Consider the following 26,013-nt stretch of genomic DNA (forward strand, 5'->3'; position numbering starts at 1 on the left):
AAATTTAGACCAAGTTTTATTAACTCAAAGTGATGCAAGCATTAATTGGCACAAAAAATTTCCAGAATTATTCAGTTCCAAATTGGGATGTCTTAAAAAATTTGAACATCGTATAATTCTCAAACCTGATTGTATACCTGTTGTCCACAAAGTGCGTAGTGTTCCTTTGGTATTAAGATCGCAACTGAAGGTTGAACTAGACAGGTTGTGTCAAGAAAACATCCTTGAACCTATTGAGGCATCAGATTGGCTTAGTCCAGTAGTTTTAGCGCGCAAATCCAATGGCAAATTACGCATGTGCATTGATTTAAACAAAAATATTTGGGTGGATCGTTACCCTTTACTTAGAATCAATGAGATGATAGCATCAGTCAAGGATGCTGTGTATTTTTCATCTATTGATTTATCCAATGCGTATCATCAGATAAAACTGCACTCAGAATCCCGCCATTTAACATCATTTATAACTTCTGAGGGAGCTTTCCAATTTTTGAGAATGCCTTTCGGGTTATCCTCTGCGTCTGCTGTATTTCAGAGAGTCATGTGCAGAGTTCTTGAAGGTGTATCCAACATGCTGGTGTTCCAAGATGATGTGCTGGTGTGGGGAAAAAGTATGGGTGACCATGACACGGTTTTAAATGAAGTATTGTCCAAACTTCAGTGTGCTGGATTGACTGTTGCTGCTGAGAAATGTAAGTTTGCCATGAATGAAATTGAGTATCTCGGGCATACTTTGTCTGCCGATGGTGTTAGACCTAAAAATAATTTGTTAGATTCTATTAAAAATGCTCCATCTCCATCTGACAAAGTACAATTGCGTTCTTTTTTAGGTCTAGCGGAGTATTACTCCAAATTTGTGTCTAATTTTGCTTCAAAAGTTTTTTGTTTAAGGTTGTTGATGAAAAAGGAGCTAAATTTGTGTGGAATACTGAGTGTCAATCGGTTTTTGAGAGTATTAAAAAGGACATCATGAATTCTGTTGCACTTAATCCTTTTGATCCCAACAAAAAATCAATCATTGATGTGGATGCCAGCGCATATGGTTTGGGTGCTGTTTTAATGCAAGGGAAGGACAAGTATGAATGAACAATAGCATTTGCATCACGTACTTTAAAAGGTGCTGAGCCTTCGTATTCGGTCATTGAAAAAGAGGCGCTTGCTTGTTTTTGGGGCGTGAATTATTTCAGGAACTATATTTGGGGAACTAATTTTGAACTAAGAACTGATCATAAACCCCTTGTGGATATATTTTCAACTAAAGGTGCTGGCAGGGCTACCCCTAGAATTGCAAAGTGGATTTACAAGTTGCAAGAGTATGATTTTCAAATTAAGTATGTGCCTGGCATTAAGAATGTCAACGCGGATTGTTTATCTCGTCTTACGGTGTGTGAGGGTGACGTTGAACTGGATCTGAATGAAGATTGGTCAGTGGCTACGGTGAATGAAGCTTGCAATGGTGTTATTGACTTGGAAGAATGGCAGCAAGCTGTCCAGGAGGATCTGGTATTGAAGCAGGTGATTGCACGGTTAACGTCAGTGTGTAATCGTTTTTCATGGAGTGATTTTGAGTTATCTGAATATAAGACGGTATGGTCAGAACTTTCTTTTGATCCTGTTATTGGTATAGTTAGGAGGGCAGACAAACTTGTTGTACCATCAGGATTGCGTAATAGGTTATTAGATCTTATTCATGAGGGGCACTCAGGTATGTCTGGTATGAAGAGAAGGTGTAGGTGTGATTTCTGGTGGCCTGGTATGGATAAAGATGTTGAAAGGTGTGTCAGGAATTGTACAGCGTGCACTTGTAGTGACAAATCTCATGTTTCTCAAGAATCACACATCAGTCCTGTTCCATTTCCTGATAAACCATGGCAAAAATTAGCTATGGATATTTGTGGTCCTTTTAGTGTTGGTAACATTGCAGGGAAATTCGCCATTGTTCTAATGGATTATCACAGTTAATGGCCTGAAGTAGCATTTGTTATAGAAATCAAAGCTTCTAATATGATTAGTTTTTGTGAAGAGTTGTTTCATAGGGAGGGATTTCCAGAAACAGTCACTACTGATAACGGTCCACAATTTGTGGCTGAGGAGTTTCAGACTATTTAAGGTCATGTGGTGTAAAACATTTTACCACTGCGGTGTATTGCCCAAGGGAAAATGGTATGGTAGAAAGGTTCAACCGTGTTTTAAAAGAATGTATTCAGTTGGCTGTTGCAGGGGGTGCTGATTGTAAAATTGCTGTCAAGAAGATGATTTGGAGTTATCGTAATACCCCCCATTCTGCTACATTAGTGTCTCCGTTTAATCTTCTTAAGGGACGTTCTGCATGTAACAAAGTGACTCCAGCGTGGATGCTTAAGACTTCTCCTAACAGTGTGTCTAAAGAAAGTCTTAATAAGAGAATGAATGCTTATCAAGGAAAGTATATCAACAGACACAGCTTTAAAATTAAGAAAAGTGTGCACAAATTTTGTGTTGGTGACTGGGTGAGGTCTTCCCGTTTTGGTCTGTCTAAGGGTGGTTCTTCCAGGTGGTCTCAACCTAAGAAAATTTTGGAAGTGAATGGGAATTGCGTGTTGTTGGACGATGGTCATAAATGGAATTTTAATAGTATTACTTTGTGCAGTGATTTAGAACGTAACTGCTGGTTGGACAAGAAAAGTGGTGTATCCGTTCAATCAAATTCTGGTAATACTGAAAAGGTTCAACCTGGTAAAATTCAATCTGATCCTGACATTTTACCTTCTGGATCGCTACAGAAGACTATCCCTAATACCAGGAGGCTATCTGGGCGTATTGTGGAAAAACCATTTAAGTTGAAGGATTATATTTTATATTCATGAGTGTACATATTGTATATATGATGTTACCAATTTTAGAGTGTATATTTTGTATAGATGTTACCTACCTTAGATCACTTTAACCATATGGTTCATTTTTTTTGTTTTGTTCATTTGAAAAGGGAGATGTGTTACATCCTTATCTATTCTCATGTCATGTTTCTTTAATTTTATTAGAATGTTTGCAATGATGACACATTAGAATGTTCTGTTAAGGGTTATGGTTTTCAGAAGAGCTATTACTGGAGCAGGACCTTGGGGGTCTTTATTACGAATAAACTTTAAAGAAGATCACTTAATTTGTGTATTTTCCACTTTGTAAAAGTAGGTATGATGTTACTTGTTGTATCACATATCTGGATGCAATGACAGAAACAGCAAATACAAATCGAGAGACACACTATCCTAAGCAAAGATTTGTACTTATGTGTCTTTAAGCCACGCCCTTGAGGATATTGGCCACGCCCCTTAGAGAGACCCCCCAGTTTTTTCATCCCACTTAAAGCCCTGCTTAAAGCTTTTAGACTTCGGATGCGCCTCTGAAAGGAGAGCATACCTTTGAAATCTGCTCTGCACGATGCCTTGACTTTTGTCCCAAAAACGAGGACATTTATATAAAATTAGGACAAGCGTCGGTACACCGAGACAGTCCTCATTTTGTGAATGAAATCCTTCGAACCCCTTATCAGGTTCAATGCTGGCACGTGCCTACGGCTTTAGGGTGCCAGACCTCGGTAGCTTCCGTACACTCACAACACAAACACTTGATTAGTTGCCCCGGCAACGGGACGCTGCGTGCTGACGTTGCACGATTCCCGTCGCACGCCGTCCTGTCTTTTCTCTCCTTCTGCGCTTCACAATTACGGCCTCCGTTGCATGGCAACAGCAAACGCTAAGAGATGGGGGCCGACCGCCAAGCGCAGCCTCCGGCTAAATTCTGCCTCCCTTCCGCCTTCTTCCTACCCTGTCCGCTTCGGTTTTAGGGGTGTATGAAAGGAAGGACGGAGTCACGGGTGACTGGTGAGTTTTGGTGGTAGATGGTTCATTCTCTGTTTTTATCCGGAGACACAAAGTGAATTTACGGTACGCCGCACGCGCACTTTACTCTCTACAACCTGGTTAACTCCTTTTATCCACAGGAAGTCACCAAACTGCCTATTTGAAATGTAAATGTCCCGTGCTTCACTTTTTCTCCCATCTTGGCCAGCTCTTCCAGTGTCCAGGGTTTCAGACTGTTGGTAATTGTCTCAAAGCTCATAGTATGTGCTGTTTAGTGCCTAAAGCTTCCAGTGCGCCGTTAGCGACCCCTCTGCTCGCAATCTACTGACATTGTACTTCCGTTGCTCCGTTTACCCTTAGTGCGCAGAACAAGTGGTTCTTCCTGTGCATTGTCTTTGCCCTGGGCTGGCGGTGTGCCATGAATGACAGTGTGCCTTTAATGGCCCACCACTCATTCACCTGCCAGCCCAGAACTTTCACTGTCATTTAATGCGTAGAGTTCTCTCTGTGTATTGCAAGTGCATAAAGATTCCAAAGAACTACTGTTTTCCAGAGCTTTGAGTGTGCTGCAGGGTTGTAACCACAGGACGAGTCGGGGTGCACGCGGTTGGAAGGCGTCCACCCACTATTTTCACAGGGTTAACGCTGGCCCCCCTGCCAAGAATTTGGGCCCCCTGAATAATGTGCTGAACTCGTCCTTGTGTAATTTCCAAGCACCTTCAGCAGCGCCTGCAGGTTGTCTGCTTTCCATCTGCTACAAGCAACAAAGTGCAGACAGTGACTGGGCTTTCTTATTTAAGACTCCTGCTGGGACCATAACAAAGGCCGAATTTGAGGGGGTCATCAGGCCTTCTTTTGTGAGTCTCTTGGTTGAGAGCGGTCAGGAGCCTCACACCTAGATGCAAATGAAGCTGAGGAAACAAAGGTTAGCACTTCACACATACTTAAGAAAGGCAGATTTTCACTTTGTTTTTACTTTGTTTAGGAGATATGCATGCACTGTAAGAATGTCAGACGTGTTGGTCTTTCCCAGTATTTACACACAGAAAATTGCGTTTTATATATGGTTTACTACACTTGAGGAGGCGTTGAAATAATGTAAGTACCACTATTTTGTCTTGTATAGCCTTACTTATCCCAATGCAGGGTGTCAGAGCGCTTTACATCAACAAGCGAATATTAAATGTACATTATATACGTTTGTAAATGAATGTACAGGATGTTTTATATAAAACTGGGGGATTGCAAGGTGTAGAAGTCACATATCATCTTCCATAGCTCGCTGTGCTATTATCCTCGCAATGCGCTCAAACGTACACATGATAGACCTGCTAAACATATATGTGAGGGCTTTAGATCTTATGTCACTTCTTGTGATGCCACTTCCTGTAAAGTCATGGCTTGTGATGCTACTTTCTATGATGTCAATTACTGTGATGCCATGTGTGATGTCATGCGCTGTGATGCAGTGCGCCATGATGTCTAACTAGGTTAGTCTCCCCACTTCATTTTTTTGGACTTGTGCCCTGGTTGTCACCTAGCCGCAGTGCCTAATTTGTAAAATAATAAGTGCCGGTGCGCAAAGCTTTTCTTAAAAGCCTGCAGCCTGCACTGACAAATGTTGGGATTGTGAATGCAAAGGCTCTGTGGTGTGGAATCCATTTCTTGCCTCTTTCATCCACCACCAGTCAGTCCCTGTATCTCACTGTTGCAGGCAATTTCTCATCCCTGATTTCTCCCCATGTCACTGATATTTCTGTATTCTCCTTTCCCCTCCTGTGTTTTTCTTTTTCTTGCTCTGGGTCAGTCTGATTAGGAAAAGTAAGTGAGAGTTCCCCACCTGCAACCACCAGCGCCAATTAAGCAGCGCTAACTGTTTTTTACCGGCCCACCCTATGTTTGTAGATCCAGAACGGTAAACCTATCGCGAAAAGCAGCGAAATATGGTACTTTTGTTTCTCTTCTTCATGACTCTAAAGCAGCAATCACATACATAAATCAGTGAACAAGTATGTCGAGCTATCTAATTGTTTCAGAATGTATTATTAGTGCAGACCGATGGATAATGCTATGTTACCCAAGAATCATGCCAATTTCACTCAAATTCATTTTTTTCTACCAGCTCTTGTCTCCTCCACAATAGCAAACCTTAAACAGATGGCCATATTGTTTTCTGAGAAATGTGGCGACCCTAGCTGACATCAGTCTACCAAGTGGATAGGTAGAGACCAGAGTGCCTATTTTTGTGGTTTATGTGCCCCTAGACCAGCAGAATACTAGTACTCATGCTTCTCAGTAATTGAATAAACTCCTTCTTCAAATCTTACTGGATTTCCTTGGATTATTACTTGCTACACTCTCACATAGCCACTTGGTGTTCACAGTACATTGCTAGTGTTCAGAGTTCCCAGTATGCTGGTACATCTGGAGGACAGATTACTTGCATTGGCAACCACTGCAGGGCACTTATCCTGCAACATTTACTCTGTGTGTGATGACCCTTTCATTGAATGACAGCAGCTTGGTCGCAAAGTCCGTGTTCAAAACTGGTAAAACAGCTCTGACAATAAAGCCTTTATTGCTCAGATGTGTGTTTAACCTATTCATTTACATATTAAGATTTTTCTGTAGTGGACGTGATCCAAGAAGATAGTTGAATGCTTTGTGTAAAGTATACCAATGAGGCTCATTTACCAATTTACAGTTGTACAAGACCAGGATAAAGTACAAGAATACAATTTTTAATCAAGTAGAGACAGAAACAGATCTCAATGCAAAATCAATGTCACGTTAACATCTTTGTGATTAAACATGCAACTAACCATTCAATGGCTTTCTCTGGTGCTGAGAGAGTTGTGTAATCTGGTAGGTACTTGGTGAAAGAGTAATTCAGGCTATCCATAGTAGTTTAAAGATTTTTTTGAGGTAGATTTGAAATGTGTGAAATAAAGATGCTGTCTGATACTGAAAGGGTTGTTGTTTCAGATCATTGATGCATAACCTGAAATAGCGCAGGCTTGTGTGGCAGCTTTAATACAGCAGTTTTTTCCAAGTCGAGCTTGTTAATGCTGCAATGGAGCTTGTGTCTGCCTATGCACGGGAAGACACAAGCTGTGGGGAGTATTCATTTTCTGAAAATACAGTTGAAACTTGAGTGGAAGCCAAATGTTTTCAATAAATCTTTGTGCGATACTGTTAAATTTCCTCCTGATGGTAATAAGTTTCGCACTTGCATGAGGACATCTTTTATTGTGGATGTCCGAACGGCAGGTAGATCAGCAAAGATGAAAATCTTATACTCAAGTCTTTAGTTTAGTGTCTCTGCGATCTGCTTGAAATCTTCTTTGGGTGTGAGTCTTTTGATCATTTTGATGAGTCTTAGCTGGTTTTGGGCCATTAACTTTTATCTTAGGCCTGCATCTAGGTGTAATTTATTTTGTGCAAGCATCAATGTTCAATTTGTTGTCTAATTTGAGGCTCAGGTATTTGGTATTCTACTTGCTTATTTTAGGTGTGTATTATGCATGTATTTTGCTTTATTCTTCTTGAGAGATGATGAACAAGAATTCATGGAATTTTTTTTTTTTAATGTTTCAACCTGCTCACTCTAGCTTGTAGTTTAGGGAGACAATCTTTTCTGTGATTTATGGAGGTATTTGCATTAATCTTCAGATGAATCTGCTTCACCGACTGCATGTTGATGTTATTATAGGGCAAGTGTATTTCGGAGCTCCTCAAGAGGTTTAAGGTATAGTTTAAATTTAATAGGGGCTGGGATTGATTCTCTGAGACACCAAAGGAAGTTTTTCCTGGGCGAGAAGTAATTTATTTTAACCGCCTTTCAGTAATGTTGAGAATATGATTGGAACCATTGAAGGAAGGCTCATGGATTTGTTCATCAAATTGTTATGGTCAGCCATATTGAACACTGACCATGAATTTATACAGATCAAAATTCTTGTTAGATATATTCCTGCATTTGGTAGGCATTGTCTTTTATGTTGAGTGTGGCATTTAGAATGCTTTTCCCTGAGCGGCAGCTTTACTGATATGTGTTTAAGAGACTTATTATATATGACTTTATGCAGGTGTTTAGCTGCACTTTTTCCATGATTTTCGACAGAAATGTAGACCATTGGTTGGGCAGTTATATTTTTTTAGTTTGGAACAATCTTGTTCTTTTTGAGTTTCAGGGTTATAGTCCCCTTTTTTAAGGAAAGCATGCACAAAGCATTGATTAAGGGACACACCTAGAGGATTCCTGACTTCAGAGGCACTGCAGCACCCAAAATCCCTGCTGACTGTGTGAGGAAGTGGGCCTGCAGTTAATGAGCGCTATAGCATGTAAAAGCTGGATGTTGATCGGGACTGGCATAGAGGATTTATGAATTCAGGGGCACTACCTTGTCAAAAATTCCTGCTGGCTGTGGAAGGAGGTGAGGCTGCCGTTGGTGAGTGCTATATAGCATGTAAATGTTGGCTGCTGCATTGGTCACGCATAAAGGATACCTGACTTCAGGGGGACAACATCACCCCAAAGTCCTGCGGGCTGACATTGGTGAGTGCTATACAGTGCGTGAAGGTTGCCTGCTGCGCAGGCACGTTTGGGCATCGTCCGGGCGAAGACTGGGGTCAAGAATGGGCCCACCTCTGCCCATCAGAGCCTGGAAGAGACTTGGCTCGGCCACCTTCTTTGGCTCTTGCATGAAAGCTACTGTTGGATCCTACTTCTCCATACAAGCTCAGGGCGATCAGGATGAGATGTTCCTTGTAACTTTGGGTCAACTTTGCTCCTACAACATACTTTGTGATCAACCTATCATGTGCTTGGGGCTGTGCTCTTTTTGCCTCTTTATGCCTCTGGTGACTGATTTGACTTGATTTGTTTATACGACTGATCTATGCCAACTGATGTGAAGTGGCAAGTTCATTTTATTTTATTTTTATTTATTATTATTTCTGTTTACTGTTTGAGAAAGTACTGGATAGAATAAACTCCCAGTTATTGATGTTAGTAGCAAATGACTTGTGCACTTTGGTCCTTTTTACAGTAATGGTCATTAGAGGTTTTTAGCTTTTTGCTGTAATATTATCATAATACAAAATTATCAATCCTCAGATTTATCATCAACCTTATCCCTAACTATTTTTCAGGTGTGAAGGGGGTTGATTATTCATCCCTCTAATGGGGAAGCCAAACGCAGCAGATAACATAGCTGAGGCAGGGAAGGCTAAGAAGCAGGCCAAACTTCCAGCAGCTACCTGAGCGTTAGATGAAATTGACATTCTAATTGAGGAAGTAGAGGGCTTATGAAGTACAGACAAGAAGAGAAATAAGCCAATGAAGAATAAAATGGGACATCAAGTATTATTTTACAAAATCAATTGGGAGAGAGAGGTAGGGTACAACAGCCAGAGTTGTAGTGCACCAAGATAGTCCGAAGGCCCCACTTTGTGAACCAGTGAGCTTGGAGATCTACGGGGGAGGGGCAAGGGAGAAAGACCAACATCCCCATATGTGACGACGGTGCAGTGCACAAATAGTTTAAACTTTTGGGGGATTTCAACTTTTGGGGGAGTAGGACAGTGATGTGATATCCGATGCCCCTGTACACACTGATCACCCACTAGATTGCCATGCGCAACAACTAATAGGTGGGGAGGCTGCCGCAAAGTTCAATTATTTGAAAACTGAAATCACCGGGATAAAAAATGTCATAACCATGGTTAAACAACTCCTCTTGGGGTAAGTGGACAAGCTGGGTGTGATAATAGAGAGTCTTATAAAGGAAGGGAAGAATAGAACCAACAGCTGCTCAGAGAATCAACTTTCCATGCTTTACTAACTGGGGCAACTGAGCCATTTCATGGTCAAGAGACATTACCCCATCAGGGCAGAGAGGTATGGGACAAAGGATCACTGTATCGAGGAGTCCCAATGTAAAACAACTTGGTGGTGAACATAAAGAACAGTGCATAAATCCCTCCTGTATACCCAAGAACCCCTAGCCTAGGAAGATGGGCATAAGTACTGCTGCTAGGTCGGCAATGCAGACAGTGAACACTATGACCGTGAAGCAAATAGCTAATCTTAGCAATCCTACGCCTATAGAGAGAGGATGGTTAGTAGGCAGCCGAGCAGGGAAATCTTCATGATAAACGTCCCAAAACTGCCACCTAAGATGCTTGAAAGCAGAGAATCACTAACAAATAAAACTATTGGTTTTGGCATGTATATAGTTGTAGACCAGTAATTAGGGAGGAAATTGTTGCAAATGCTAAGTTAACAAGCACAGTAGGATGGATTGCATTGGGAAAGATTTGTGGGAAATAAAATAATGGAAGGTTTAAATGGCATGGAGCTCAGGTCAATAACGATCAATGGTTCAGACATCCGCTTAAAACGTAACCCAACCGGAGAATAATTACTAGATGGACGTAGTACTTCCAGTCCGATGCCCGCTTAGCCTAGGTGCGAGGTAATCAAACTGAAAGATCACGCTCCTTGGGGGCCTCAGATATAGACTGCCTTCAGCTGGCTCAGTTGAGGAAAGTGAAGGGAGTCAGTTACAACGTAGAACAGCAGGCCCAAACAGCTAACACACCGAGTTTTTCTCCAGCTCTGACTCATCCTGTAAGCCATAATGTTTCTTTTCTTTTCTTTTTTTCCCCAATATGCAATAAACAAAGAATTCATAACAAGGAAGGCAATAATACAAAGTATAGCAACCTCACCCACCCCCCCTAAGATTGAGAAGGTCAGGCGAGTGCCAATTCTTTAAAAAACAATAATAATACATCATGTTTGAGCAAGAGTATCACAGTCTGGGATGTCAGTGCAAAATGCATCAGCAAGCAGTTGGACAATAATAAATATTCAAAAGAGCTAAACATGAGGAAAAGTTACTAGTGCGACAGCACATCATTAAATAAGGCACCACAACAGAATATATAGCACCGAGTTAAGCATACATATTTCTCTAATATAATAAAGTGACCAATACGAGCAATTCATTCTTAAATATACCAAATCATTGTTGGACTTGGCCCTTCTGGCAGGTTCACCCCTGAACTTTTTGCCTTTTAGTGTCACATAATTATAATGATTTCCGGTCTTTGCGCACTTTAGCACTGTGGCGCAGTGTAAAGTGTGTTCGCTCTCTGAGTGCGTGTGTGAGATTGGCCTGCCCTCCCATAGGAATGCATGGGGAATGTGTTTATCCCTGGTAGTTCCTGATGCGTGGGGAGTGCAGATGGGAGTTTGGTATGTGCGGACTCATGTGATTAAATGCTGCGCAATGATGTATGCGGCGTGATTGTGTCTAGTGTGGAAGTGCCACTTCTAGAAGTTGGCATGTTTGTGTAATTTGTGTCTGGCGTGTGATTGGCTGAATAGGGCTGGGCTTTCCCCTCACAATGCTGGCTCCACCCCCTGTGGTGTGTCTGATGTCCCTGACCCATCCTGTGAATAGAGAGAGGGGCTGAGCAAAAACAAAGTGCTCTGGAACCAGTTTTATCTGGTTCAACCCTTGCCTGCACCTTTAGACAAAGGAATTGTGTGTATAAAAAGAGGCTGTGACCTCTTGTAAAAGGTTCTTGTTTTTCCTGACTAGAATCTACTAGGGGCGTGCTGCTGCTGGGGCCCAGGGGAAGGCTTGCCTCCCCATGGCGTGTTTTTGTTTTCCGCTTCCCCCTGCCTGGTGGAAGCCATCTCTGCTTTGCCGGTCTTCTGTGCCAAGAGGGAGACCAGAGATGCTGCCCGTCCGTGCTACCTGAGGAGAAGGTGGTGCTGCGTGGGGAGGCCGGGAGCCTACCCCGTCTCCCCGAGGGGCTGCAGGAATTCCCGGAGCCTTGCAGGCTCCCTTTGAAAGAGTCCCGGTCCCGAGATGGGGACCGGGTGAAGACCGGGAATCGCGGGCCGGGCGTCTTGTGAAGGCGGGGCTCTCGCATTGAGAGAGCCCTGCAAAGTGCTACAACCGCACCGGAGAGTGGAGCTCCCCGGCGCAATAGGAGTCCCGGTGAGTGTGGCCCAGTTTTTGCAGTGGGGGGGCACAGTTAGTCGCGAGTCCCCCGAGGGGGGACTCCAACGCCGGATGGCAGTTTAATAATTAGAGCCCACAAGAGGCTCCTGGGCATTTTGAGTGTTTAGAGCCTGCTGAGGCTCGAACAACGAGGACATTTTTTCCGAGTCCCCAGAGGGGGGACTCCAAAGATGGGCACGTGTCTTCTTTCCTGTGCCCAGAGGGCTCCCAAATATGCCCCAAGTTGTCCTAGAGCCAGAGGGCTCCACCTTTGGGGGCCTTTATTTCGAAGGAGCCAGAGGGCTCTCATGCACACAGTTATTTGTAGAGCCAGAAGGCTCCAACCTCTTGCACAGTCTCTGAGGGCCCCTGTCACAATTTGCTGCCCAGCAAGTAGTGGGCAGCTGCACCGTTTAGGTTTTGCTTTCTAGGGATTTATTCTTGGCCTTCCCCAGCTGCCCAGCACTTAGTGCCAGCTGCAGCGTTTAGGCCCTGTTCTGTCCCTGTCTTCAGCAGCCCAGCAAGTAGTGGGTAGCTGCTACGTTTAGGTATTGGCGCAGTGGCGCAACCTGGACTTTAAAAGTGATTATGTGCTATTATGATTTCTGCGCTAACTGTGGTGTAGGTATTATTATGATCTATGTCCTATGGCTCTAGGGTGCTAGGAAATGTACTGTGTGTTGTACGTTTTGCGCATCCTGTGTTCTGGTACCTCTGAATGTGTTTTTATGCATCATGTACAAAGTTGCTTTTCTACACCGCTGAATGTGTTTTATGCGTCATGTGTCCTCCTGACACAACTGAATGTGTTTTTATGCGTCATGTGTTTTCCCTACACCGCTGAATGTGTTCCATTGCATCATGTGTCCTCCTGACACCGCTGAATGTGTTTATATGCGTCATGTGTTTTCCCTACACCGCTGAACGTGTTCTTATGCATCATGTGTCCTCCTGACACCGCTGAATGTGTTTTTATGCATCATGTGTGAAGCTTCTACTTGTTCTATGTTCTAAGTGTTATTCCTACAAAGTGCTAATTCTACCAAGTACTAGTTCTAAAAGTCCATATTCCTGACAGTGGTACACGTGGCCCTGTCCCATGTATATAATCCCTTGTAAATTCTGCCCGTGCCTATGGCACATTGTAAAGTGTGTGTTCCTGATCTAATGTGTTTGGTATAATACAAAGGCTATTTTTTATATAACCTTGTGTGGAGTTCCTTTTGTGGGGGGCCTCGGATGTTGTTGCTGGTGGGTGCGTGCGCAAATGCTTTACACATCGCCTCTGAGATAGGCCTGACTGCTCGTGCAAAGCTACCAAGAGGGTGAGCAGGGATTATCTTGGCGGGTGACTTCCTTGCCCTGACTTAGAATGGTGGTTTCTGCCTGGCTTTGGTGCAAGCCTCAGCCAACCAGAAATAGCCATTTCCAACAATCATTTAGTAGGGATATATAAGCAGCAATGCCAAAACTTGTATAGGCATGATTCCTTAAAAGATAGAGTAACTTTTACAACAATTCGTCATAGTAATTCACTAAAAAAAAGATTTAGTACAGGACAGCGAGTAGTTGATGAGCCAGGGTGACAAATCGCCCAAACCCCCTTCTCTAAAGTGAATTTGAAAAAGATTTTCTAATTTTGAATGAGATGTAAGGCTTAAACACTAGCCCGCTTAGTTCAGGATTTGCCGGATTAAGCAAAAGAGAAAGAGGCTCCCAAATGACCCTTTTTTTTTTTTTTTGTTCGGTTACCTTTGTAGGAGTAAATTGCCTTTTCAAGAGAAAAAATGTAATAGAACCGGGCCAGCCAGTGCGTGAACCATGGGGGATTAGGGTCTATCCAGGCGGTCGCTATGCATAACCTGTAGATTGCCATGGCAACAAATATTGGGGCCCCCCGTTCTTTCTGTCTATTGAGTCCTGAATTCCAAGCAAGATGGTGGTGGGGGTTAAAAGTAAGTTTTGGAATAAAACCCGACCTAGGAAAGTGTGTCTCTTATTTAGTAGTGGCCCCAACTTCACACAGGTAGCAAACATGTGGATTGAATCAGCGCTGAATTCAGCACAGTGCGGACAGTGTGTACCTTTACCATTCCCCATTTCGCTTTCCTAGAAGGTGTGAGATATAAAAGAAGCAGGTTTTGTAGAACTCTGCATGAAGACTGGCAGATAACAAATCATTTTGGGCAGTTTTAAGAGTGAGGCAGAAAACATTGTTATTTATATTCAGTTTTTGTTGCCACTTAATTGAAACTTTAGTCAGATCTTCAGGCATTAAACTATTAAAGATTTCATAGATTATGTCAATGCATGGGGGGGTAGTTGCGCAAAGTTTCCGAATAAGTTCACATTTAGCAAAGCTAACAGGTCCCCCTGTCTTACATAAGAAGAAGGACTTAATTGCATGGTATTTAAAGGTGTCCCCATTGTTCAGGCTAAAAAGGGATTGGAGTTCCTCAAAGGACAAAACTCCTTCGGACGAACAAAGGTCCCCTAATTTGTTTACCTCCTTATCTGCCCAGTTTTGAAAATACGAAGGTCCAAAGATATCCAGTAGATTTGGATTATTCTTAATTGGGGTATAAAAATTCAATCTGCCAATTCCTAGATTTCTACACATGGCAGAGAAAACCTTGTAAGCCCCTAAAAGGGACTTAAATTTGACCCGTCTATAATATCTGAATTCCAGCTGACGCTTCAAACAGCCCCAGGCGTCAGGGCCAAGTAAAAGTTTGAAAGGTGAGGGCAGCCCTGAAGCGGGAGTTGGGGGTGAATCTTACATCAGTATGGGACATGATTGCAGGACGGTAACCCAATAATATATTTTTAGATTGGGTAAAGCCCAACCCCCTCTTTCCCGGGGTAAGGGCAGAAATTTGTATGCCCTCCTGGGTTGAGAGACTGCCCACACGAAATGATAAAACAACCTGTCAAATCTTGAAAGCATTGGCTTGTTAAATTCAAGAGGAATGGCTCTAAAAAAGTACGACATTTTGGGGAAAGAAATCATTTTAGGCATGTTGCAACACCTAACGATAGAAAGACGACTCAAGGCTTTGCTTGTCTCTGAGACAAGAGGATCCATATTCTGGCCAATAATCAGGTCAGTATCAGCCGAGATGTGTACCCCTAGATATTTAGCTTTTGCCACAACTTTTTTCTCATTCTAGGTGACATTTTTATTTATTATAATTTGAGTTTTTCCTTTGTTCAGTTTATACCCTGATACAACACCGAATAAATGAGCCTCTACCTCCATTGCAGGGATGGCTTTCTCAGGATCCTAGTAACCAAAGCTAAATCATCGGCATAGGCCATGATTTTAGTTACGAGGCCGAATCTACTGATTGCCGGTATAGCATGATTTCCTTCAAATTTTTTGATGAATGGGTCAATGTACATGGCAAAGAGTAGTGGAGAGCAGGGACAAACTTGTTGGGTCCCCCATTAGATCTTTATTTGCTCCGTGAATGGCCCGTTGATAGACACCCTAGCAATAGGAGTGAGGTATAATGCCTTAATGGCCTGGATGGCTTTAGGCCCAAAGTTTATTCTCTGCATGAATCTCCAGGGAAAATTCCAGGAAACCCGCTCGAATGCTTTTTCGTCATCAAAGAGTATTACAGCAACCGGGTCCCCTGAAACCTGTGCAGCGTCAAGCAGAGTAATGACCCTCCGAATATGCTTGGTGGTGCCCTTGGCGGGTAAAAATCCGTGCTGCCACCTGGAGACAAGACTTTCAATTTTAGCCGAGAGTCGTGTGGAAAATATTTTGGCGTATATCTTTGAGTCACCATTTATAAGGGTGATTGGGCGGTACCAACCCATTTCTATTGGCGATTTGTCTTTTTTTGGGAAGACAATAATCTTAGCTATAGACCACGATTGAGGGGAGGTTGCGCCATTGAAGATTTGCATCACTACAACATTAAAAATATCTTTGATTTGGCAGAGTAAAACCTTATCAAATTTAACTGGAATGCAGTTGGGCCCGGCCGCTTTCCCGTCAGGTAGATTAGTCAAAGCCTTAGCAATTTCATGCCATGTGGGGGGATCCTCAAGTTGTTCCCGCAAGTCTCTGCTGAGGAGTGACAACAGAATCGAGTCCAAATAGTTATTAAGGAAAAATTGCCCATCTACTTGAGATGCAGCATCTTCCTCGGAATATAAGCACTGGAAGAATTCTCCAGAGGCTGTGTGAGTGTCTTCCGGGTTGCTGGTTATGACCCCAGAGAATGTTCTAGTTTTGTGAATTTCATTTATGGTGGTCTGGTGCCTAGTTCTAATTGCCAGCTGGTGGCCAATCTTTTCACTACACTCATATGCTTTTTCACGAACGGCAGCCCACTTGGAAGCAACTTTCTCGGCCAAAATTGAACAAATCTCGCCCTGGAAGCAGCCACTGCCAGTTATGCTGGATCTATCTCCCCCTTGGACTGAACTACAGTGATAAGGTTTTCCTCCGCTTTCGCTAATTTTGTGTGTAGCTCCGCCAGCTGAGCATTCTCTTGCCTATTTTTCTTCAATGAAAATTGTAAAGTTTCATGTCGAACACATGCTTTTAACGTTTTCCAGACTACCATCACGGGAGCTGAGCCAAGATTGATATCCAGAAAGGTCTGAATCCACTCTTTCATATAATTTTAATAACCCTCGTCCAACAGGAGTGCTCTCTCAAACTCCAGGATGAGATTTCCTTGTGGGTAATCAGACCCGAGATCTTAAGGCTTAAGGGGTTATGATCTGATAAGATGCGGGGAAGCATATCAATTTCACTATTATGGATTAGAGAGGAAGAGACCAGAAAGAAGTCCAGGCATGCGAAAGATTGATGGGGTGCAGAGAAAAATGTGTAGCCTGACTGGGTTGGATTTAAGTAAGACCAGGCATCCACAAGCCCATGTATATGTACAAGATTTTTAATGGCTTGAAGCTCCTTGGGTTTATGGCTTGCAGACCCTAATTGTGAATTTGTCTCCCAGTTACAGGGTAGATTGATGTTAAGATCCCCGCATATAATGACAGGGAGGGGCCAGTGTGCCAATTCCGCAGAGACCCAGTCTATCCTGCTCGTATCATCCAGGACACTCCTGTATATAGAGCATAATATGGTGAAAGAATAGGTGGGAGTTAGACAACACTCTGCTAGCACCCATCTTCCTTGGGGGTCAGATTTAACTCGGGTGTGTTGAAGTAAGCAATTATAACGTGCTAAGATGGCAACACCCCTCGTTTGTGTCCCTTGTGAAGTCCCCCCCTATAACGTTATATCCCAGAGTATTTAAAAGATGTAACTTAGAGCCTTCTATGTGTGTCTCTTGAAGGTAGACAATGTTCGCCCCCATCAACCGTAAACTCTGAGATACCTTCTGTCTTTTGAAGGCAGACAATGTTCGCCCCCATCAACCGTAAACTCTGAGCTACCTTCTGTCTTTTTCGATTGTCATTCAGCCCGCAAATATTCAGAGAAACAATTTTAAGATTTGTTGTACTCATCACAGCTTTACAAGAAAAGAAATCCTACAATAAAACACTGTAGGTGATTGTGTGCAACATACATATAAAGTCCCTGATTTAGTTTAAGCAACAAAAAAGCAGCCATCCGATAAGGGAAGCCATAATGTTTCTGAGGGTGGGACGGGCAGACCAGTCAAACTGCTGTCTTGGAACTTCAAACTGCTATCTTGGAACTTAGAAGAAATGCATGAAAAAAAATACTGATTCAGAATGGGGTGAATTTATTGATAAGCGACATATTGTTCTATTTCAGGAAACGTAGGTGAAGCAACCAGTCTATCTTACATTTTATAACGATGCAATCCCTGTTAATTCTGGGTGAGCCACAGGGGCGTACTTATTTGGGTAAAGATAACGATTCTCTGTAAGATCAAAGTATTAGATTCTGAGTCAAGGGATTTATTGGGTATTATCTTGAACTTTCAGTACACTTCCATTTGGTTGTAGAGACACATTATTGTGCATATATATGTTTGTTTAGTGCCAGACAATTTAGAATCCCAAACTTTACATGCCTTACTAACTCTGTTAGACCCACTAAGGCATGCTTGGCCTGTTGTTGTAGCAGGAGATTGCAATACGAACTTCAAACCCTTTGAGCCCCTTTTATCTCTACTGACCGCAAAAGACGAGGAGTGGGGAATACCTGAGCTCTCACCTGAACTGATTAAAAAAAAGTTAATAAAAGTGCCTTAACAACTGCTCCACCTGTCTCTGGAATATTGCACGAGAAACACCAATGGGCGACCTAAACTAGACCATCCAGCAAAAACAACTTTCAAAAGAGGCAGATCCACCAGCCACATAGACTATATATTCCTTGATTTAATATTATGGCAATACGTGGGCGACATGGAGGTAATATTACGCTTGGATAGTGCTATTAATGCCCTTGCAGTGGAACTCTCTGTTGGCGTATTCTGTAAGCCCCAGGAGCGTGTCAATAACATCTGCTCAGCACCACTGACTGTTACAAATAACTTCAGAAATATGAAGGGGGCAACCGTTATTCACAATGATCAAGTTCAGGTCAAGATATTTCAAGTCTTTGTGAGTTTTTTTCAATTATAGGAACAAGCGAATCCTGGCATGTCTACATCTGTTACAATACACTTAGATTTCTTTGAAATTTTACGACCTATTTTCAGGAACAATGCCAAGAAGCCCCTTGATAGGAACACATTCAGCCCATGGTTTACAAAAGAATGCAGATAAGCTAAATTGGGTCTGATTAAGGCTGTTAAAAATGGTGACAAACCGGACTAATTCATGCTAGAAATGCCTACAAGTTGATTTTGAGGGCGAACAGGAAAAACTGGGATGAGACTCAGTGGGTTGAATTAACAGATACATTATAAAGAAAGGAAACAACAGGTATTTGGAGCATTATCACCTCTGGAAGCCTACTTCTACTCTACTCATTTGTGCTGGCAGAGCAGTAGGGAGCCCATTTTTGTAGTCTCTTCAAAGAAAGGTATATCTGTCTGTCGAGCATACATCCTGGCAATGAACATAGCCTATCTCTGCTCGGGATGCAAATAGGTGGCCCTAAATCTTCCACATGTATAGTCTCTCCCAAAGAAACTGCATCAGCTATCCTGCATCAGAACCTGGCCCTCCTAGTATACCAGGGGATTTGTTTCCCTCTGAGCTTGCTGTTCGGATCCCCTATCTGAACACTCTTAGCAACGCCATAGCCAGTGATGAACTCCCTGAGACGTGGCTTGATGCCATTAATGTCCACATTCATAAGAAGGGGGCACAAGCGAATCTGCAAACTAGAGGCCTATTAATCTCATTGATGAAATCCACAAAACGTTTTGTAGGCAAGTTATTTTCCAGCTTCAGAGCTTTCAGGCTGGTTTTCATGAGAAAATAGGCACCATTGACCTAGTGTTCTGGTTTACAGTTATCTGTTGGAAGTATATTACCCTAAGGAAAGACCACCCCATCATGGATTTGAAGGCTGCATTTGATTTAGTTTCCAGGTAATGTTGAGGTGCTCAGGCATCAATATGCTATACCAGAAGATCTTTTGCACATTTTGATAAAATGACATACATACATACACCCATGCACAAATAAGGTGGAATAGCCAAGGAGATCTCCCTAATAGGATAAAATGTGCGGTGAGACAGCGGTGCGTCTTGATGTTCACACTATTTTGTCCGGCGTACATTAACAGTGTGGTGGAGTGGCTGGATAACTGCCAGCATGATGCCCCAAAGTCAGCACCCCGGTGCTGCTGTTTGCTGACAATACTTTGTTATTTTCACACACCCCTATGAGATTACAGGAGCTACTAGACACATTTGTAATGTTCTGTAAGAGTAGGGGACGTGAAATAAATGTGGAAAAATCCAAGTTTTTGGCTCTAAACCCTTACTGCTCATTCAGAAATAAAATGGAGATGGATGGGTCCTCAATTGAGCGGGACAAGAACTTTGACTACTTGGGAGTCAGGCTTCCGACAATTCATATTGGAAGGCCCATCTTGAAAAAAAGAAAAGAACACTCTGCAGCATAGATCAGCAGCCATCCTGAAAAAGTCTAAGCAAACATCAAGTAGGACTGTTTCCCCAGTCCTTGAGATCTATAGAGCAGTGGCCTTGAGTCTGACCCTGTAACTGGCCAAAATATGGGGTTACAGGGATGCAACTCGGATAACCCGTATGGAAAATACATTTTTTAGATCTTTATTCAGTCTTCCTAATAGCACGCCCTTGCTCCCATTAAGTTGGGATTTGAATTCTCAAAGAATAGATCACATTGCCTGTCCAGAAATCCAAAACTATTAGGTCAGAATTTGGGCAACGCCGCAATTGGGCCGCTATATAACCAGCTTGGAGAAGCTATTTGCATTAGATAAGAATTGTTCTACACCTTGACTAAAGGCAGTAAAGGAGCTCTGTGGCAACATAATAACAGAGGATGTTTGGAAAGACACTATTAAATTGGGAAGAAATGCCTTTTTTCAGATCAAGGGCTTATATTGGGACTACATTCTTTCAGAAGTGTCATATAGTTACTGCTTTTCTATATATTGTGTTAGCATGAGTTTATTAAATGTTTGAATGACATATTTTCCTTTGGCTTCAGTTTGCACACGACACATAATTGTTATTGTAGCTTTCAACCTAGACGAAAGATGTGATTTATTTGAGAATAATATGTTATTGCTCTGATATCAGTTGTGCTTGGTACACTTGGTACACTGTCTGCACACTGAGAGCTGAACCCTCTAAGAATAACCTAACACAAGGTTGCTGGGAGGCCTGATCCTCACTCCACATTAGACGTAACACAAATAAAGTTGCTGCCAACATTGGGCTCTAAGCGGGTTTAAGACAGAGTTACTGAGAATGCAAAAACACACTTGATGGTGCTTCGCATGCAGAGAGCTGGTAGCTGATGATGTGATCTTCTCCTACTGACATTTAGAGGTATGGGCCCGCCCTGCTAAAACCCAAATGAGACCTTCTTAGATATAATATAGTATGCTAAATAGGGTGCGCGAAATATAGGTGATACAGATTTCTATTGATTTTTGCATTATAATATGCTATCACCGTTCGCTTACTATGGATTAGTGACTATGCTGATTACTCTGATTTTTATAATATGTATTCTGGTATTATATAAGATACTGCGTTTAAGAACCTTGCATTGAAAAATAAATATTTCAAATTTGCACGTGTCTTCTTTTACTCCCCGTTCTGGTTTGAAATGATTATAGAGCGAAAGAGTGTTCATGTGTTCCACGATACCTGAGGTAACCTAAGTTCATGTTCTGGTTTGTCTAAGTCATTGGGAGTTTGTTATGACCAATGAGACACTGTAGCTAGTTCGGTAAGGGGATTTTGGATATTAAGGTGGGTTTTGGGTCACCCTAATTCACCGAGGTTCTAGATCTCTGTGCATAGTTCTGTGGGAGAACGGAAACCCTGCTACATGGCGCCCATTCGTTGTTGGCCTTATATCATGACACTCGAGTAGTATATCATTCAAACCTTAACCCCTTAATTCCCGTTTCCGGAAAACGGTGGTGTCGGAAAAACCTACCTATTTTTGAAATAGGTCTTTTCAAGCTTGAATCTATCTAAAACGGTTTCCTTGAATTACTACCCAGTTGTGCTACAAAGTAATCTTTGTTTTTTCACGTTCCTGTGCAATCATGGCACAAGCCGTGGACATCCCGCTGCATAGTCCCATTGCGGTGCGTGATCATTTGTGGACTTATAATGTACCTGCTGAAGGCTTGGCTGTGGTTCTGGTGGTGAGTGCGGAACATGCTTACCCGTACGAACTGTTTTATTCGTGGGTGACATTTCCGGCAGTGGACGCAAATTCTGGTGTGTTCCACTCGTACACTGCGTCACCTGTACCTGCTGAATATGCTCCGTACAGAGCACAGGAAGTACCTATTGATGTTTGGCAGCATGGAGTTTGGTTTGGTGGCGCCCTACCCCACTCTTTAACCGCTCCGAGATTAGGTCCTTTGTCCATTCCGGGCACAAATTGGCCCGCTTTGGCTGGATTTACTCCTCACCCTAATCACGCCACTTGTAACTTAGGTGAACTTAGGCGACTTCATGTAGTCGCCATTGCCGTGATTAGAGCCCTTGTGCATTACACAAGTCGTAATGTTCTTGGGGCAGCCCCTAGAGGTACAGCCCTTCCGGCAGGGCAGGCTGGTTTGAAAATCAGTCCTGTCATGGTGAATTCCGTTATGGGCAAGAAGCCCCTAGATAAGGATGATTTTCCTTTCTGGCTTGCCGAGAAATTTGACCAGCTGGAGGCGGTGTTTCCTAATACGACTCCTGGTGAAAAACACCAGATTCTTGCGCTTAGTTTGCCGAAAGATTTGGCCCCTGAACTTGTTGACTGTGAGACCTGGGGTAAGACTTTTGCGGCTGTCTATTCGAGGTGCTTTGGCTCCCCGTCTGTGACCAATCTGTCTACGGTCCTTAAACGTGTTCAAGATGATCACGGGCCGGAATCGGCTGTTGAGTTGGGTATGCACCTATGTGGCTCCTTTGATGTGGTTTGCGATCTGATCCTTGCGAATGTCAAGGGGGATGCTGTGAACTTTCAGGTGGCTAACGCTTTCACGCTGGTTCCCAATGCCGAGAAACCCCGACAGTTAGCAAGGATAATTGCGGCGGCTTATAAAACCGTGGGTCGCAATAGTAAGGGTAATAAGCCTTTTTCTACTAAGGAGAAGAAGCAGCCCCAGTGACAGGCTTCGGAAACTGACGTTCAACCCAAGTCCAAGAAACAAAATTGGCCTAAAAAACAGAATCAGGGTAAGCAACAGCAACAACAACAAATACAGGTTTCGCGTCCTGCGTCTCCGTTGCCTGCGCAGTCGGAATGTGTTTATGATTTGCGCGACCGCGCGATGATTAAATCACCTGAACATTTTCAGGCTTCTGACCAACGCTCTCCTCATTCCTTTCAGGACTCATCGGCTCCGTCAACCGGTGGTGGAGGGGGCGGCAGGGGCCGGGGTGGCCAGCAAGGACGTGGTCAGCCCCGCCCGCGCAACGGTGCAGACAAGCAGGAGGGCTCTACGCCTCAGAGACCGCAGTTTGCCAAGAAGAAAGTCGCAGCCTTAACGGCGCATCGATATGCCCCAGATTGTGAGAACGCGGCTTCGGAATCTGACTTGGGCTCTGACCTTGCTGGACAGCGCGGCGGAGATTACCATAGTGAGAGAGGCCCTCCGTCCACTACTGAAGGTGACAGCGACTGACACTTATGTTGTGATTGAAACAGCTGATACAAGAGTTGCTCCCCCTGATAAACTTTTTGAAATTGTCCTGGTAATTGAAGGTGCCATACAGCGTACCATAAAAGGGGTATTTTTGGAAAATCTTTCGTCCACATATGACATTTTGCTTTCGGAGGCTGACTGGCCCCCACCTTTTGTGCTCGCAGCTCCACGTGGGGAGGAGGTAATCCTCCCCAGTTTCGCGAACACTGTTCCGAGAGTGGAAGAGCTGCACTTTGCAGAAGAGTGGGCTCTGGCGCTTGCACCGGCTGTGTACCGCAATCAGTGTGGCTGGGATAAATTGTCCCCGAGCCATGAGATTCCTTTACGGTCTCAGCCACAGCCTCAACCTCAATATCCCATACGACGTGAGGCTAAAGCTTCGGTCGCAGCGATCCTTGAACAATTGGAATATCAAGGTGTAATTGAAACGTGTGTCACCGATGAATAACCCCCTTTTTACTGTAAACAAGCCAGACGGTTCTTACCGTTTGGTTTTGGATTACCGGCATTTAAACTCGCATTGCCGTAACTGTGCAGTTCAGAATACTCACGGCTCTGCCCTTGTAAATAGTCTTGTGCCTAAGCGGTTCAAAACCACGCTTGACATTCCCAATGGTTTTTATGCCCATTCATTGGACGGTCTAAGTTCCCAATGGACTTCTTTCACATGCGGCGGTGTCCAAAAAATGTTTCGGCGTCTCCCAATGGGCTATTGATTCATGTTGGAAGCTGTTGCTACCTATTTTGCATATTCTATCCACCCATGAATTGCTTTGGAGACTTTCATTATAATGGCACGTGACTTTTTAGTAATTCTGAATGGTGCCTTTTTCTTACGACATTCAACTTCATATGTTCTAGGCCTATGATTTTATATTTGGCCTCAAGTTCAAGACTTTTATTATATTTTGTTTGGCCACTATAGGCATTCATACATATTTTTGTATTGTTATTTTTTATATACATCTACATACATTTAGCTTGGCTCAATATTGTTGAACTCTGCTTTCATGTTATGCCTTTATTATATTATTGGCTTGTTTTTTTGACCGTCCTCGGATCATTGGGGGGGTGTCATATAGTTACTGCTTTTCTATATATTGTGTTAAGTTAGCATGAATCTATTAAATGTTTGAACGACATATTTTCCTTTGGCTTCAGTTTGCACACGACACATAATTGTTATTGTAGCTTTCAACCTAGACGAAAGATGTGATTTATTTGAGAATAATATGTTATTACTCTGATATCAGTTGTGCTTGGTACACTTGGTACACTGTCTGCACACTGAGAGCTGAACCCTCTAAGAATAACCTAACACAAGGTTGCTGGGAGGCCTGATCCTCGCACCACATTAGACATAACACAAATAAAGTTGCTGCCAACATTGGGCTCTAAGCGGGTTTAAGATCGAGTTACTGAGAATGCAAAAACACACTTGATGGTGCTTCGCATGCCGAGAGCTGGTAGCTGATGATGTGATCTTCTCCTACTGACATTTAGAGGTATGGGCCCGCCCTGCTAAAACGCAAATGAGACCTTCTTAGATATAATATAGTATGCTAAATAGGGTGCGCGAAATATAGGTGATACAGATTTCTATTGATTTTTGCATTATAATATGCTATCACCGTTCACTTACTACGGATTAGTGACTATGCTGATAACTCTGATTTTTATAATATGTATTCTGGTATTATATAAGATACTGCGTTTAAGAACCTTGCATTGAAAAATAAATATTTCAAATTTGCACGTGTCTTCTTTTACTCCCCGTTCTGGTTTGAAATGATTATAGAGCGAAAGAGTGTTCATGTGTTCCACGATACCTGAGGTAACCTAAGTTCATGTTCTGGTTTGTCTAAGTCATTGGGAGTTTGTTATGACCAATGAGACACTGTAGCTAGTTCGGTAAGGGGATTTTGGATACTAAGGTGGGTTTTGGGTCACCCTAATTCACCGAGTTTCTAGATCTCTGTGCACAGTTCTGTGGGAGAACGGAAACCCTGCTACAGAAGTGTGGCATGAGCCATGACCGGATGGTATGGTTGACAAGTTTCTCTCCCACAAATGTTCTCCTAAGTTTGAATCATTCTTGGATAGGATTATTCCCTTCATGTCCAGAACCCTTTATATTCACTTTAGAATTGGTACGCTACCTTTAAATGTGCTAACGGGCAAATGGATTAGGAGCGATGGTGCAGTGGTGTAATGCCCCTTCTGACACAGCACTCTGGAAACAGAAGAACACTTTTAATTCTTTTGCCCCAGACATAACAAGCCACGCTCTAAGTGTATTATTTCCCTTTATTGATCTTTGGGTGTCAGACAGTGTGCGGTGGATTTGCGCTTACTCAAGTAGGACTCAAATTAACAATTTGTTTTTGTTTTATCAAGGTTCTTAAACTGGGCTTGGCAAATAAGGTCTAGAATTGCTAATTAGAATGCTGTAAGGGGCCCAAATAGTATTTTGCTGATGGAGGTCTCAATAGAGGAAAATCTTACGGGCCCAGCATAAATAGCTATTGTGTACTGTTACCCCCAGTCTGTTGCACTAGTTACTTTAAAATGATTTTATGATCATTGTATTGTTTTAACAGTTTGTCTTATATTTGATTATTGTTTGTGCGTTTCTTGTATTAGAAATTATGCTTGTAATGTTTCTTGATTATATATCTAATACACTTTTTTCACCTTTTTTTTACATCAATGTGAATATGCACCATGAATTTTTTTTTTATTTGAATGTTACATTTGTCACTATATAACTGCAGGGCACTTGACATTTTAAGGGCAATGTTGTTTGTGCTTGTGAGTTTTATCTGTAAAAAGTACAGATGTTGGACGGAATGCTGAA

At 42.7% G+C, this 26,013-nt stretch overlaps 1 protein-coding gene across 2 annotated transcripts in view; it reads left to right on the plus strand.

Annotated features, from left to right (window-relative positions):
• The first annotated feature begins 3,714 nt into the window (after nt 1-3,714).
• The window catches only part of ZBBX (zinc finger B-box domain containing), a 551,428-nt gene continuing 529,129 nt past the window's right edge, over nt 3,715-26,013 (plus strand). For both annotated transcript variants that reach the window (XR_015300974.1, XM_086944333.1), the window contains exon 1: nt 3,715-3,863. The gene's annotated coding sequence lies outside the window, so the exon portion shown is untranslated. The remainder of the gene's footprint in view (nt 3,864-26,013) is intronic.

The sequence above is a fragment of the Lissotriton vulgaris genome, chromosome 11 (assembly GCF_964263255.1).
Source record: "Lissotriton vulgaris chromosome 11, aLisVul1.2, whole genome shotgun sequence".
NCBI lineage: Eukaryota > Metazoa > Chordata > Amphibia > Caudata > Salamandridae > Lissotriton > Lissotriton vulgaris.